We start from the raw sequence: 12,655 nt of genomic DNA, 5'->3' as shown, positions 1-12,655 counted from the left end.
TATGTCGTGCCCTACGGGGACGCTCGCGGGGGTGCGGGGCGGCAGCCCCCTGGTATGGATCGTTGCCACCGCCTATTTATATTCCCCGTAAGCCGCCGCTAGGGTTATCATCGCATCATTGTACACCCACGGCGTTTGTAAACACCACCGAAATAGTGAAGTTTTGCTGGCTGGCGCCCGTGGTTTTTCCCTTGTGTGTTGCAAGGGTTTTCCACGTTAAAATCTCGTGTCCCCTGCAGTGTTTTACTTTTTCGTTCTTCGTTTTTTGTGCATCTCAATTATAACATGCAAATCCAACATTTTTTTTGCGGAAAATCCGAAGTTTTTATAGTCAACCTTCTTGTAAGTTAGTTAATTCAAAATGAAGTTCGATGAAGAAACTAAAGCTTAACATGGTATGCATGAGCAAAATTCCTGATGGCTTGTATCCTGTGGCCGTCTTGAAGTATATTCGTGGTATTTACAACCACAATATTGAAAATTTTGTATTAATAAAGGCCGTATGCATCGCTTTGATGCAGAGGCTGGGGTTTCGCTTCCCCATTTCGAAAAATATTTAAAATTTTGTTCATTGTTGTAGCTAAGATCGTTACCATATAACGAACAACTTTCATGTTCGACCTCATGCGGTCGAATATTTCTCTCTTGTTTTTACTGCCTCGTTTTGCGAAAGCCCTGATTGGCGGAGACCGAAGCTGCTGACGGTGATGCCTGAGGGTGCCATTTCCTTATTGAAGGCGTGCTCATGGACTTCACCGTGCCTCCCCTCCCATCAGATGCCGGGGCAAACCCTAGGTCTGGCGAATAGACCAGGCGGCAGCACCATGGTGTCATCTTCTTCTTGAAGAAGTCGTCTTAGCAATCAGGGAGGGGCTGATGCGACAATTGGAGTCCGGGGCAATGAGGCGCTACCGGTGTTGGCTGTTTCCCTGGCCTTGGGCTTTAGGGGCTCAATGTACGGCATAGCGACACATCTTCATCGACGTCATCCCCCGAGTCCATACGGATCCTAGCTCCTCCTCGTCGATTCCTCTAGGCTCATGAGGGAAAGTACATTGGTCCGGGTTGCTTTGGGGTCGAGGTCATTCTATGGTGTGTCTTGCTTGGTTCTTGAAGCGGCCCTGAAGCCATGTGTTTGTCTTCTCATCATTCATGGTAGATTGTTGGGCAAGACGAGTCGTTTATCATCAGGTTTGTAGAGGGTTCGTTGTTTATCACTTTTCATCGTATCATGGCATTGGAGCGTGGAGTGACATTGTACCATGGAGTGACGTTGTACCGGCCGTCTTGGGCATTTTTCTATATGATTGATATACCTTCCATGGTGTATTATCGAAAAACAAATATTGAAAAATAAAACCTACATCAATGCCTCGAATTAGAATTAAAAAAGTGTAAGGAGAATATGTATCATACTTGTGTCATGTTTTGAATTGATTTCAAGTATGACATTCACAGGTTCGCAAAGTCTCTTTCGTAAAAAAGTGCACAAGCCTCATGTGTTGCTCATGCCTATGAAGGTTTTTTTTTCTAAAGTGGCGTATGCCATGCAAGCAAAATCGTAACTTGCAGCATGGCATTGTTTACCTCGTATGGACCATAGTGAGCACGACCAAGAAGATTAGCCTGATACAATCATGATTTGCAATCGATTAATGTGAGAAGCCATGAATAGTTCATGTACCACCGGTGCTTTTAACTCAAAAAAATTCTCTTGAAAAAAACTATTCTAGCAAAAGAAAATAAAAAAGCCCTAGCTCCTGCGGAGGTTTAACTAGCCATGAAACTAGTGCAGTCAGAGTGCATGGTGCGGAGCTTTTTCTAGAGGAAACCCTAGCTCCTGCGTCGCTCCCGCGAGCGACCAGGCGGCGCCCCCCCTCCTCTCCAAAAGTATAAGGAGAATATATATCATACTTGCGTCATGTTTTGGAAAATACATCCATGCTCATGGGACATTCAAAAAAAAGGTAATTAGAAGAAGGGCAAAAAAAAATCACGCTATATTCGTCGTAAATTTGTTATTTTTGCCCAGGATACCATGAGAATTATTTCGAGGCCAAACATTTTTATAGAGTACAATACTTGATCATATTTTGTTTTTAGGAGGATTCGATTTTTTTCAATATTTATAATTACAACAAATTTTGGAGTTTATAGGGTGCATTGCACCCATGTGCCAAAAATCCACGTCCGTCATGTCTTCAGCTAAAGATGCCAGAGAATTATTAGTCTCATTGGCCACTAGTATTGAGCCATATCCACGGTTGATTTCAAGGATAGTTTAGGCAAAAGGTTTCGGTATTTCTTTTTAAGACCCAGATATCCCTGATCATTAGATCATTCGATCGAGCTGGCACATCTTCTTTTTGATCCTCGATTAGCTTTAACGATTCTAGTGTTCTTCTGTTTTCTACCCTTTTCTTTCTGAAGTTTTTCTTTCTGAAGTTTAACAGACGTAGAAAGTTGCTAACTATCCGGTTGATGTCGCTGGTGATCATGAGTAGCTACTTGATAAGTTGATATGCACGTGCTATGTCTGTTCCCGACTACCGGTCATAAGATTTCTTGAATTTTAGATCTGTGACAATCCATATGACTATATCGCGGCATGTTAGCGGCATTGTCAAATTGCTCTTTCTCGACGGATAAGAGCATGCTTTAACTTGCCAATCACTTTGTGTCATCCAAACCTAAATGGACATTTAGGTAGGCCGTGCGTGTAAAGTGTCTTTGTGCAGTCATCTGCTTGTCTTTCAACTCACTAACACGGGCTATCGCATTCCTTCCTTCGCGCCGACCTTCCTTTGTCCCCCATCCCACAGGCTGGAATGTGCTTTTTCTACGGTCATTCTGAATTTTTGATCATGCGTGGTTGATGCCCTCGTCAACTCGAGAGTGCGCGAGTGGTGCCGGCCTCGTTGGCGACGGCGATGCGTATCCAACAAGCAAGGTTATAAGTAGCAGCCAAGAGCACTCGTTTACGCAATACACTGTGTGTGCTCATTAGATCAGAAGGAAGCTAAGTAAGAACACTTGCAAGCTAGTCTAGCAGTTACAGACAGAGCAGAGCATATACGAGTGATAAATCAATCAGCTGCGAGCTGAGTGAGCTGGGAAGTGTGGTGAACATCGATCAACCGAAGATGGCGTCTCTAGGAGCTGCCGGTAGCACGGCGTGGCAGGCGCCGGCGCCGGTGAGGCAGCTATTCTGGAGGATGAGGTCCAGCTGGAAGAACGCCATGATGCGGCGGCCAAGGGGCGGCGTCCCGAGGTTCGGCTACGACCTGCAGAGCTACTCCCTGAACTTCGACGACGGCCACCTCGGCTCGGCTGCCTAGCTAGTGACTATCGATCGCTCTAGCTAGTCCCGTGTAAATAATTTTAATTTTCTTTCCGTCGACCCGGCCATGGCGGCCATGGCTTCAGAAGTTGGGGAGCTGGAACCGTCGCCATCACTTTCCAATTTACTCGTCTAGCTAGCTGATGGCCTGATGCCTATCCGTGAGTATTATACATGGTTGTGTGTCTTGCTTGTTGCTCAGTAAATGCTATAAGTATTGACTACTCGATCCGCTAGTTGAAAGTTACTAGAATGGAATGGCTCGTGTATACACCATGTTTGATTGTTTGATATACACACATGTTGACAGCATGAATGTTTGGATGCGGATAATTCTGGGTTTGTTCAGATAATGTCACCGAATTTGATTTGCAATTCATTGCAATTTATGTGCAACTGCAATTGCAACCTAACGAGCAACTCTCCAAGCATGTGCAAATCCGATGTTTTTTTTTTTTGCAAAAAGTTGGATGTTTTTATAGTCAACCTTCCTGTAAGTTAATTAGTTAATTCTCAGTCAACTGAGAACTAGTAAAACAATATCTATTTTACATTTTATCAGGGTGTGAGTCTTATGGTCGCTATGGCTATGTAGGAATGACAATATTTGTAATGATAAAAAAATCTCTTATGCAGGTCATCTACCGGTATACGGTTTTGCTCCATTCATGGTTGTCGCTTCACCCTCTCATGTGTAGATTTTACCTACTATAGTTCTGAACCATTTGTGTCAGCTCTCTTCGTGTTTGCGTTTTTACCATTTTGAACGGCTGCGTACATCTTAATTATGCAGAGGCTAGATATAATGCTTAATTTTTTTAAGAAATGTGAAATAATGACGAGGGTCAAAGAGCGAGAGAACATGGGTTTGATCTAAATAGAATTAATCTAGCAATCTTATCATACAAATTTGTTGATCAGACCTGCAAGAGATCTTTTTGCAAGAGGTCATGGGTACAGGGGTGATGGATGGGTGTGTGTGTGTTATATCTCATGTACATGAGTCATGGGTATGGTGTGCTCCCAGTTCCCACGTACCGACTACCGGTCTTAAGATAATAAGATTTCTTCAGCACCTCTAAGCTTGAAAATTCTTTGTATGCAGATCTGTGACTATCCATATGATTGTATCGCGGTGTGTTGGCGTGGTCAAATTGCTCTATGTCAATGGATAAGAGCATGCTTTAACTTGCCAATCACTTTGTGTCATCCAAACCTGAATGGACATTTATGTAGGCCTTGCGTGTAAAGTGTCTTTGTGCAGCCATCTGCTTGTCTTTCAACTCACTAACACGGGCTATCGCGTTCCTTCCTTTGCGCCGACCTTCCTTTGCCCCCCATCCCACAGGCTAGGATGGCTGGAATGTGCTTTTGCTACGGCCATTTTGAATTTCTGATCATGTGTGGTTGATGCCCTCGTCAGCTCGAGAGTGCGCGAGTGGTGCCGGCCTCGCTGGCGACGGCGATGCGTATCCAACCCGCAAGGTTATAAGTAGCTGCCAAGAGCGCTTGTTTACGCAATACACGGTGTGTGCTCATTAGATCAGAAGGAAGCTAAGTAAGAACACTTGCAAGCTAGTCAAGCAGTTACAGACAGAGCAGAGCATATACGAGTGATAAATCAATCAGTTGTGAGCTGAGTGAGCTGTGAAGTGTGGTGAACATCGATCAACCGAAGATGTCATCTCTAGGAGCTGCCGGTAGCACGGCGTGGCGGGCGCCGGCGCCGGTGAGGCAGCTGTTCTGGAGGATGAGGTCCAGCTGGAAGAACGCCGTGATGCGGCGGCCAAGGGGTGGCGTCCCTAGGTTCAGCTACGACCTGCAGAGCTACTCCCTGAACTTCGACGATGGCCACCTCGGCTCGGCTGCCTAGCTAGTGACTATCGATCGCTCTAGCTAGTCCCGTGTAAATAATTTTAATTTTCTTTCCGTCGACCCGGCCATGGCTTCAGAAGTTGGGGAGCTGGAAGCGTCGCCACCACTTTCCAATTTGCTCGTCTAGCTAGCTGATGGCCTGATGCCTATCCATGAGTATTATACATGGTTGTGCGTCCTGCTCAGTAAATGTTATAAGTATTGACTAGTCGATCCGGAAGTTACTAGAATGGAATGGCTCGTGTATACACCATGTTTGATTGTTTGATATACACACATGTTGACAGCATCAATGTTTGGACACGAACAATTCTGGATCGTTCAGATAATATCACCGAATTTGAGTTGCAACTAATTGCAATTTATGTCCAACTAAAAAGATTTGATTGCAATTGCAACATAATGCGCAACTCTCCAAGCACCTGCAAATCAAACGTTTTTTTTTTTGCGAAAAGCCGGAAGTTTTTATAGTCAACCTTTTTGTAAGTTAGTTAATTCAAAATGAAGTTCGATGAAGAAACTAAAGCTTAACATGGTATGCGTGAGAAAAATTCTAGATGGCTCATATCCTGTGGACGTTTTGAAGTATATTCGTGGTATTTACAACCACAATATTTAAAATTATGTTCATTGTTGTAGCTAAGATCGTTAGCATATAACCAACAACTTTCATGTTCGACCTCATGTGGTCGAATATTTCTCTCTTCTTTTTATTGTCTCGTTTTGCGAAAGCCCTGATTGGCGGAGACCGAAGCTGCTGATGGTGATGCCTGAGGGTGCCATTTTCTTCTTGAAGGCGTGCTCATGGACTTCGCCGTGCCTCCCCTCCCATCAGATGCCGGGGGAAACCCTAGGTCCGGCGACCAGACCAGGCGGCGGCGCCACGGTGTTCTCATCTTCTTGAAGAAGTCATCCTAGCAATCAGGGTGGGGCTGATGCAACAATTGGAGTCTGGGGCAATTAATGAGGCCCTACCGGTGTTGGCTATTGCCCTGGCCTTGGGCTTCAGGGGCGCAATGTACGGCATAGCGACACATCTTCATCGACGTCTTCCCCCGAGTCCATTCGGATCCCCGCCGATTCCTCTAGGCTCATGAGGGGAAGTACATTGGTCCGGGTTGCATTGGAGTCGAGGTCATTCTATGGTGTGTCTTGCTTGATTCATGAAGCGGTCCTGAAGCCATGTGTTGCTCTTCTCATCATTCGTGGTAGACTGTTGGGCAAGACGAGTCGTTTATCATCAGGTTTGTAGAGGGTTCGTTGTGTGTCACTTGTTATCGTATCGTGGCGTGGCGTTGTATCGTGGAGTGACATTGTACCGTGGAGTGACATTGTACCGGCCGTTTTGGCCTTTTTCTATATGATTGATATACCTTCCAGGGTGTATTCTCGAAAAACAAATATTAAAAAATAAAACCTACATCAATGCATCAAATTAGTAATTATACTTGTGCCATGTTTTGAATTGATTTCAAGTATGACATTCACAGGTTCGCAAAGTCTCTTTCGTAAAAAAGTGCACAAGCATCATGTGTTGCTCATATCTATGAAGGTTTTTTTTTTCCAAAGTGGCGTACGCCATCCAAGCAAAATCGTAACTTGCAGCATGGCATTGTTTACCACGTATGAACCATAGTGAGCATGAACAACAAGATTAGCCTGATACAATCATGATTTGCAATCGATTAATGTGAGAAGCCATGAATAGTTCATGTACCACCGGTGCATTTAACTCAGAAAATTTCTCTTGAAAAAAACTATTCTAGCAAAATAAAATAAAAAACCCTAGCTCCTGCGGAGGTTTGACTAGCCATGAAACTAGTGCTGTCAGTGCGCATGCTCCTTCCCCCCCCCCTCTCTAGCCCCTCCCTCCTCTCCACTTCTCCTCGCCACCGCCGGAAGGCGCCTCCCGGGCGAAGCTCGGGTGCGTCGACGGCGGCAGGGTCGACCCCTCTCCCTCGCGTGGTGGTGGCGGCGCGGGCCGTGACGGCCAGCGGAGGCGCCGCACTGGGCGTTGGGAGCGACGGTGTGGTGGCTTCGCAGCGGTTGCGTGCTCGTGGCGGCGGCGGCTCCGACAACTGCAGGTACAGGCGGCGCGAACTCCTTTCTCGGCGGGCTCGGGAGGGCGAAGTGGGAAGGCCCAATGGCGCGTTCATGGCCCACTTGGCCAGCAGTGACCCTGCGTGCTGCTCCCAGCTCCCTGTTGAGATCTGGCGCCTCACGGGCCGGGCAGGGGCCAGGGCCCCTTCTGAGCCCAGATTTAGTCCCGATTTGGACGGGGTTTTCTCCGTTTCTGTGAGCGTACAGGGGTCGGGTGTTGTGCGCTGCCCTGGAGGCAAGCTTGGCTGGCGGCGAGTTGCCTGCCGATGTTGTTGAGGGTGCTGGGAGGAGTGATGGCTTGCTTACGGGCCAGGCGGGCGCCTGGTGCCATGCGAATCCATCGCCTTCCGTCCCACGATCTGGTGATGCCGGTAGCCACGGGGGCTGTTGGTCAACCAATTCTCGGAAGGTGCTCTCTCCAATCAGGTTTGATGCTTCCAGGCAGGGGGTCCGGGGTACTCGCTGCGAAGGTTCTACTCGTTTCCATCCTCTTTTCCGTTGAGCACTGAGTTGGGCCGCTGCCCCGGCGGCCCTGGAAGGTGGGAGTCATGTTGGTAGGCGGGCGAGCCAGTGACTCTAGTGCTGGCCGGTGACCACGGCCGTGAGGGCGGCATGGTGGTCGGCGAGTTGAGTGTTATGGGGTGTAGATGGCGGTGATTTTGCCAAAGGGAAACCTTTGCCCCTTAGGCCATGGTGGCAACGTTCGCGGACGCCGTTCCCTTGTTGTAGGCGTCGTGAGGCTAATCTCCGTCCCTCTACTTCCTCCGTGAAAACCCAAGATCCTCGGATCGGGCGGTGGCGGCACTCCGGTGTCGTGCTCTTTTTGAAGACACCGCCTTGGAGCCCACAACACGAGGCTCTCTGATGGTTGTCATGGAGGTGATTCTTCGATGATCTTCGGCAAGGCTTGCTCCTTGCCCTTACCTTGTCGAGCTACCTTGGTGTTGCATTTCAGTCTGTGAGCAGCGTGGGTTGGTCCCCAGTGGTGGTCGGCTTCCGGTGGCGTTTCTGCGATGGTGGGGTTGTGTCGACGGCTCGCATGTTTGATGGCTCGCTCTTGAGTGAGCTCCGGCCCGACACTGTAGCTTCCAGCTCTGCTCCTAGTCCTTGTAGGCGTTTTGGCCGAGCCTGTTGGTCGCCCTTCCGGCTGTAGTTTCTTTGGTAGTTCGCGTGGGTGTGTGGTTCGATTTGTAAGCTGGGTTCAGCACTTTGTATCGTTTTCGTTGTTGGTGGCTTAGTTAATTCAAAGTTGGGCACTTGCGTGCCTGTTATATAAAAAAAAGAGTTATGTTATGTGAAATGATGAAGGTGGTGAAAGAGCGGGAGAACATCGAGATCTGACCTCCAACAGGGCGTGGGGTACAGGGGTGCGGGGATGGGTGGGTATGTGTGTGTTTGGTTGTGGTGGGGGGATGGGGGGACGAACATGAGTCATGTTTTCGAAAATACATGCATGCTCATGGGACATTCAAAAAAAGGTAAACCAGAAAAACAGCAAACAAATTCACGATATATTCGTTGTAAATTTGTCATTTTTGCCCAGGATACCATGGGAATTATTTCGAGCCCAAACATTTTTATAGAGTAAAATACTTGATTATATTTTGTTTTTAGGAGGATTCAATTTCTTTCAATATTTATAATTACAACGAATTTTGGAGTTTATAGGGTGCATTGCACACACGTGCCAAAAATCCACGTCCGTCATGTCTTCAGCTAAAGATGCCTGAGAATTATTATTCTCATGGACAACTAGTATTGAGCCATATCCACGGTTGATTTCAAAGATAGTTTAGGCAACTAAGGTTTCGGTATTCCTTTTTAAGACCCAGATATCCCTGATCTTTAGATCATTCGATCGAGCTGGCACATCTTCTTTTTGATCCTCGTTTAGCTTTAACGATTCAGCTAGCTTTAACATACTAGTGTTCTTCCGTTTTCTACCCTTTTCTTTCTGAAGTTTATCAGACGTAGAAAGTTGCTAACTATCCGGTTGATGTCGCTGGTGATCATGAGTAGCTACTTGATAAGTTGATATGCACGTGCTATGTCTGTTCCCGACTACCGGGCATAAGATTTCTTAAGCACCTCTAAAGCTTCAAAATTCTTCGTATGCAGATCTGTGACAATCCATATGACTGTATCGCGGCGTGTTAGCGTTGTCAAATTGCTCTTTCTCGATGGATAAGAGCATGCTTTAACTTGTCAATCGCTTTGTGTCATCCAAATCAGAATGGATATTTATGTAGGCAGTGCGTGTAAAGTGTCTGTATGCAGTCATCTGCTTGTCTTTCAACCCACTCACATGGGCTATCACGCTCCTTCCTTCGCGCCGACCTTCCTTTGTCCCCCATCCCCACATGCCAGGATGGCTGGACCTGATCATGTCTGGTTGATGTTCTCGTCAGCTCGAGAGTGTGACAGCGATGCATATCCAACACGCAAGGTTATAAGGAGCTGTCGAGAGCGCTCGTTTGCGCAATACACCGTGTGTGCTCATCTGATCAGAAGGAAGCTAAGTAAGAACACTTGCAAGCTAGTCTAGCAGTTATAGACAGAGCAGCAGAGCATATACGAGTGATAAATCAATCAGCTGCGAAGTGTGGTGAACATCGATCAACCGAAGATGGCGTCTCTGGGAGCTGCCGGTAGCACGGGGTGGCGGGCACCACCGCCGGTGAGGCAACTGTTCTGGAGGATGAGGTCCAAGCTGGAAGGATGCCGTGATGCATCGGCCGAGGGGCGGCGCCCCGAGGTTTGGCTACGACCTGCAGAGCTACTCCCTGAACTTCAACGACGGCCACCTCGGCTCGGCTTCCTAGCTAGTGACTATCGATCGCTCTAGCTAGTCCCGTGATGTCTACGTACACTCCTTTTCCTGTAGACAGTGTTGGGCCTCCAAGAGCAGAAGTTTGTAGAACAGCAGCAAGTTTTCCCTTAAGTGGATCACCCAAGGTTTATCGAACTCAGGGAGGAAGAGGTCAAAGATATCCCTCTCAAGCAACCCTGCAATCACGGTACAAGAAGTCTCTTGTGTCCCCAACACACCTAATACACTTGTCAGATATATAGGTGCACTAGTCCGGCGAAGAGATAGTGAAATACAAGTGGTATGGATGAATATGAGTGGTAATAGCAATCTGAATAAAATATGGCAGCGAGTAAACATGCAACAAAACAGTAAACAAACAGAGATTCGATGTTTGGAAACAAGGCCTAGGGATCCTACTTTCACTAGTGGACACTCTCAACAATGATCACATAATAAAACCACTCTACACTCTCTTGTTGGATGACAAACACCATTAATTGTGTAGGGCTACAAGAGCACCTCAATGCCGGAGTTAACAAGCTCCACAATATTCGATGTTCATATTTATGTAACCTTAGAGTGCATGATAGACCAACGCAATTATACCGAGTACTAACATAGCATGCACACCATCACCGACAGACTATGAAAGGGGGAATAGATTACATCAATACCATCATAGTAATAGTTAACTTCATAATCTACAAGAGATCACAATCATAGCTTATACCAAGTACTACATGATGCACACACCTGTCAACATTACATCATGGAGGAGGAATAGACTACTTTAATAACATCACTAGAGTAGCACATAGATGATATTCAACTAGATCACAAAGAGAGAGATGAACCACATAGCTACAGCAGAGCCCTCAGCCCCGGGGGTGAATTACTCCCTCCTCATCATGGAGACAACGATGGCGGTGAAGATGGCGGTGGAGATGGAGGTGGAGATGACTCCGGGGGCAATTCCCCGTCCCGGCGGCATGCCGGAACAGAGACTTCTGTCCCCCAGATCTTGGCTTCGCGATGGCGGCGGCTCTGGAAGATTTCTCGTACCGTGGCTTTTCCGTATCGAAGATTTAGTTCAGGGGGCTTCTTATAGGCGAAGAGGCGGAGTCGGAGGGGCTGCGGGGCAGCCACACAGTAGGGGGGCGCCCCGCCCCCCTGGGCCGCGCCGCCATGTTGTGTGGAGGCCCTGGGCCTCCCCTATGGTCCCTCTTCGGTGTTCCGGAAGCTTCCGGGAAAAATAAGATATTGGGCATTGATTTCGTCCGATTCCGAGAATATTTCCTTTCTAGGATTTCTGAAACCAAAAACAGCAGAAAATAGCAACTGGCACTTCGGCATCTTGTTAATAGGTTAGTTCCGGAAAATGCATCAAAACGATATAAAGTGTGAACAAAACATGTAGGTATTGTCATAAAACTAGCATGGAACATCAGAACTTATAGATACGTTTGAGACGTATCAAGCATCCCCAAGCTTAGTTCCTACTCGCCCTCGAGTAGGTAAACGATAACAAAGATAATTTCTGAAGTGACATGCTACTTACATAATCTTGATCATACTATTGCAAAGCATATGAGATGAATGAAGTGATTCAAAGCAATGGTGAAGACAATGAGTAAACAAATGAATCATATAGCAAAGACTTTTCATGAATAATACTTTCAAGACAAGCATCAATAAGACTTGCATAAGAGTTACTCATAAAGCAATAAATTCTTAGTAGAGAGCTTTGAAGCAACACAAAGGAAGATATAAGTTTCAGCAGTTGCTTTCAACTTCAACATGTTTATCTCATAGATAATTGTCAACACAAAGTAATATAACAAGTGCAATAAGTAAACATGTAAGAATCAATGCACAGTTAACACAAGTGTTTGCTTCTAAGATAGAAAGAAGTAGGTGAACTGACTCAACATAAAGTTGATGATAGGCCCTTCGCAGAGGGAAGCATGGATTACTATATTTGTGCTAGAGCTTTTCATTTTGAAAACAAGAAACAATTTTGTCAATGGTAGTAATAAATCATATGTGTCATGTATAATATATCCTATAAGTTGCAAGCCTCATGCATAGATTACCAATAGTGCTCGCACCTTGTCCTAATTAGCTTGGATTAACACGGATTATCATTGCATAACATATGTTTCAACCAAGTGTCACAAAGGGGTACCTCTATGCCGCATGTACAAAGGTCCAAGGAGATAGATCGCATTTGATTTCTCGTTTTTGATAGATCTCAAAAAGGACATCCATACCGGGACAACATAGACAACAGATAACGGACTCCTCTTTAATGCATAAGCATTCAACAACAGATAATATTCTCATAAGAGATTGAGGATTGATTGTCCAAACTGAAACTTTCACCATGATTCATGGCTTTAGTTAGCGGCCCAATGTTCTTCTCTAACAATATGCATACTCAAACCATTTTATCATGAAAATCACCCTTACTTCAGACAAGACGAACATGCATAGCAACTCACATGATATTCAACAAAGGTAAAAGTCGA

At 46.2% G+C, this 12,655-nt stretch overlaps 1 long non-coding RNA gene across 1 annotated transcript; it reads left to right on the top strand.

The window, feature by feature from the left end:
• The first annotated feature begins 3,417 nt into the window (after positions 1-3,417).
• LOC124649787 lies at positions 3,418-3,652 on the top strand. Its single transcript, XR_006986796.1, has 2 exons — positions 3,418-3,554; positions 3,585-3,652. It is a non-coding gene; the product is annotated as an uncharacterized LOC124649787 (long non-coding RNA).
• Positions 3,653-12,655: the final 9,003 nt, after the last annotated feature.

Source organism: Lolium rigidum, chromosome 4 (genome assembly GCF_022539505.1).
Source record: "Lolium rigidum isolate FL_2022 chromosome 4, APGP_CSIRO_Lrig_0.1, whole genome shotgun sequence".
In the NCBI taxonomy this organism is placed as follows: domain Eukaryota; kingdom Viridiplantae; phylum Streptophyta; class Magnoliopsida; order Poales; family Poaceae; genus Lolium; species Lolium rigidum.
The sequence above is the reverse complement of the archived record's forward strand: the minus strand, read 5'-3'. Positions and strand labels throughout refer to the sequence as shown.